The sequence below is a fragment of the Pteropus vampyrus genome, unplaced genomic scaffold (assembly GCF_000151845.1).
Source record: "Pteropus vampyrus isolate Shadow unplaced genomic scaffold, Pvam_2.0 Scaffold76, whole genome shotgun sequence".
Taxonomy (NCBI): Eukaryota; Metazoa; Chordata; class Mammalia; order Chiroptera; family Pteropodidae; genus Pteropus; species Pteropus vampyrus.
The window spans coordinates 4,531,017-4,535,296 of record NW_011888857.1 but is presented as its reverse complement, the minus strand read 5'-3'; the positions used below and the strand labels follow the sequence as shown (position 1 = coordinate 4,535,296).

The 4,280-nt window shown below is 37.8% G+C and overlaps 1 long non-coding RNA gene across 3 annotated transcripts in view; it reads right to left on the bottom strand.

Moving 5' to 3' along the window:
• LOC111741300 overlaps positions 1-4,280 on the bottom strand; it is a 154,379-nt gene that overhangs the window by 72,772 nt on the left and 77,327 nt on the right. For all 3 annotated transcript variants that reach the window (XR_002780957.1, XR_002780955.1, XR_002780956.1), the window contains one exon: positions 3,120-3,231. This is a non-coding gene — a long non-coding RNA (uncharacterized LOC111741300). The remainder of the gene's footprint in view (positions 1-3,119; positions 3,232-4,280) is intronic.

Genomic DNA, 4,280 nt, shown 5'->3' with positions numbered 1-4,280 from the left:
AGTTCCATTCTCTCAGTTGACTGTATTGGCTCTCCCTCCTCTACTAACCTGATAAATATTGAAGTCTTCAAAACACAGTGCTGGCCCTTTTATTTTCTTCCCTAACATTTTAATCTCAAGGGTTCTTACTTATTCCCAAGGATTCAAAGACCATCTATATGCCAATGACTTTCATATTTATATCTCTATTCCAGATAGTTCCTTTGACCTCCTGATCAACACTTCCAACTGCTTATTACATGCTTGTGCTTTGATATCTGCTTAACATATCTCTAATTGAACTCTTGGTTATCTCCTTCAAGGCTGGCAGTCTTCTATACCTCAACAAATGTCACCATTTTCTATCTAGTTGTTCAAGCCAGGCAACTTGGGTCATCCTTGACTCACCTTACCCCTCATACAATCCATTGCCAACCTGTAATTCCTACTTCCAAAATATATCACAAGTCCATGCACTTTTTTCTATCATCATTGCTACCCCTCAAGTCTAAAATGCCATGGCTTCTTCAGTCCACTTCCAATGCATTAACTACACAAATATTAACTATATAAAGCAGTCAGGATGACCCTTTAAAATTATACATCAGATCATGTCACTACCTGGCTCCAAGCTCTTCAGTGGCTTGTCTTTGTACTGTAATAAAACCCCAGATCCTTACAAGGTCCACAGAGCACGCTCTCATTGGTCCATGCTGCCTCTTCAGCCTCATCTGCTACTACCCCGGGACTCACTCTGCCCAGCCACACTTTCTGTTCCTTGAAATGTATCAAATCAATATAGAAAAACCTTAACTAGGATGCTCTGGGTAACTGAGGAATAAGCAAAACAAGTTTTGTGCTTCCGCTGTTTTTGGTTGACAGTCTTTCCAGAAAGTATGACTCCTCTGTGGTGCTGGAAGTCAGAGTCAGCGAAAATGGCAGCAGTGTTCTTTGTAAACCGATACTCTGACAGGGCCTTGGCACCATTTTTCACCAGTGACAACTCTACTAGTTACCCTTCAGGGTGCAGATAAAAAGGCATAGGAATGAATTTTCACTGCTTTCACAAAATTCACTTGGATTGACTGTTTTCTATTTTTATTGCAGTTTTAAAGAAAACTGTGCTACTTACCTAACTACCTATCGAGTGGTGCTTTTCTCTCTCTCTTTTTTTTAATTCTAATAAAACTTTATTTTTTTAAACACAGCCACAGAGGCAGGACCTCATGTTTAACACACACAGACTTATGGATTTTTTTTAATATAAAACAAAGTTTACAAAAAATTTTTTCCCACTCTTTTTATTTGTAATCCCATTAGCACAGGGTCTTTGGCAGCAGGTGGGAGTGAAGAGAAGCTAGAGCTGCCACTGGGTAGTCACCAGGCACAAGAGTGGTGTCTTGCTCTTAATAGTGGAGCGTGGACAAAGATTCTTCTTAGCTAACGCACATGGTCCATCAATCCCCCTTAGTCAAGGTAGCCTTCGTCTGGGTCTGTATGTGTATTTTTGTATGCAGCTCTGTGTCGTGGGAAAGCTATTGACATTTTCTGACCCTTGGTTTTCTCATCTATAATAGGGGAGGATAAAATCAAGCTTTGATAAGTCTATACGAAGCATTTAGAACAGCAAGCTCTTAAGTTGATAGTTATTATTAGCAAATGATGAAGAGGAATGCATAAATAAATCTCCCTCTTATATTTTACCTCACTTTCTTCCAAACCAAGATTCTCAAAAAAGGACATTCCAGGGTTGGGTAGCGATTAGGAGATCCTGTTCGCACCACAATGGCCATGCTTTGGCGCCTTGCATAACTCCTCTTTCTGGACATAAATGCTTTTGAAACAGTATGTTGTTATCTCATGGCCTGGCCTCTGAGTTTTAGATAAGCTGAGACTTTCCATCAATCTTCTTTCCCGCTCATGGTAAACATCATGTCTCTGAGTACACCCTATCTCTTTTGTAGGGCTTCAAACAAGACATATTCAAACAGAAGGCCCCTGACACTGCCATGATGAAGAATAGTTCTAGAAGGGTTTTTTCATGTTACACCAGATCTGAAGGCCAAAGGGTCAGGTTTGGCAACTCAATAATAATCCATCAATAATCCATCCAGGACAGGATCATCTATTCCTTTCATCTCAACCAAGACCTATGGTCACTCATTTGGAGGCTGAGCCAATGGCCCTGGATAATCTAACATTCTTTCTCTTACTAAGTAAGGTTAGCCTCAACTAAAACATCTAAAACCAGCAGGATTTAAAGAATCTTGGGTAGTTTCCAGCTCTAGATAGAAAACACCTTTACAGTATAGTAGATAAAAAAGCAGGGGAGAGGTAGGTCTCTTTACGAAAATTTATTGAACATATTTAAGGAGTGGCAGTATAGGATTCAGATGTCTAAGGCAGGAGACCAGAGAAGAAAAGCATATGGATAGTTCTTTAAGTTCCATAATTAACTTGTACTGAAAATCTGTGTAAATGAATTAATTACAAAATAACAGAATGCAAAGAATGACACTTCCATTTCTACAAATGAAGATTTATGCTAGCAGATTGTAGATCATCGACCGAACACAATGCTAACCATTTCAGAAATTCCTGAATATAATGATTATGTCATTCCTGTTTTTATTAGCATTAATTTGTAAACAAGAGGGTCAGTAAGACCCTTGGTCAATGTGTAAGACATTATAAGATCATTTGTAAAAGTTATCCGTACCGAAAGAGTCATGGATAAAACAGGTTTCAGTTATTAAGGAGGAAAATGCACATAAGTGAAACAAAACAAGTATGATCCATAACTCCAGAAGAATTGGAAACAGAGATATGTAAGGAAAACCAGTTGTCCACTGCACAGCAACATTGGTCCAACATGGACTACTTTGGGATTCATTCTGTCCTGGTAAATATATGGAAAAGATGTGATAAGTCACTAGAAAATTTCTGTCCTGACAACAGATGACTGGTTCACTGAATCTTATATGGGTGTGTGTTGCAATTTGTTATGCTAAATCAATCTAAAAAAGAATGATAATTTTTTAAAGGTTTGTGTTTGTAACAAATTTTCTTTTTACCTTCCAGAATATTTCCATATCTGTTCTCTTATGTTATCTTTTCTCTAGGGCCAGGAGAAGACCTACCTGTGAACTGAAAGATCGAGAGTGAGGCACCAGGTGTTGGCTTGACCATTCTGGTCACATGTCACATTGGAGGCCAGAGTTTTATGGCTCTTGAGCAACTTTCTGCATGATCCTAAAGAAGAGAACACAAAGATACAGACACCAGAACTTAATATAATTTTGAGATTACTATAATTTCCATTTTGTTACTAACAGCTTATGCAGACAAGTTTAAAAAAAAAAAAAAAAGCTCAGTTGAGCCTTTGCTTCAGAAAAAGGACTTGTGAAACCATGTTTAAGCTTTCAATTTTCCCTTTTATTCTCCACCTCTTACCCTTCTTTCCTTCCTTTGATTTGCCCTTTATCCATATTTCTAACTTGTTTGATTTTCAAATATAACATTTTTGCAGAACTGAACTACAGTGTTGATTTATCTTCAACCAGAATGAAATGCATAATATTTAATTTCCTAAAACATAAGGTCAGATCATTATTATTGAATTTAATGTTTTTTAAACTGATGAATTTGAAATGCAAATAGAGAACTGTCTTTTAAGAAAAGCTAAACTAGCAATTTTTTTTTGCAAAAATCAATCTCCATCTTTTTTGTCCCAGAGCAAAAAAAAAAAATTTTTTTTATTTTTAATGTTGTTAATGAGGTTATAAGTATTTTTGTTTGCCACCCCCCCCACACACACACACTTTATTCTTAAGCTCCCCTAGGTTTCTGCATGAATACCTACACAAGAAAAACCCTCTCTTTCTCTAACTTTTAATTTTAAGAAGTAAATAATGCAGACAGACACAAACAACCACATACTCTCTCAACCCTCTTTTCTTGCTTCTGAAAGGAAGCAGTAGCAGAAAGATGAAAAGGGAAGAAGGGCTAAGATGAAATGGGACCAGGATGATTTTTAAAACATCAGATCTACTCATAACATTCCTCTTCTCAAAAGTGTTCATGTCTATCCACAGCCATAACTTTAGAGGACAGCCCATAACCTTAGAGAGAAATTCAAGAGCTCCACACTGATCCTTTCTGTCTCATCTCCCATCATACGTTAAGCTCCAGCCACACTACTCTGCCAGAGTTTCTCCAGACGCACTCTGCTCTTTCACATCCAATTCCCCCACTACACTCTGGGTTTCTTACAGACCCAGGCTGGTCTTAACAGTATCTGC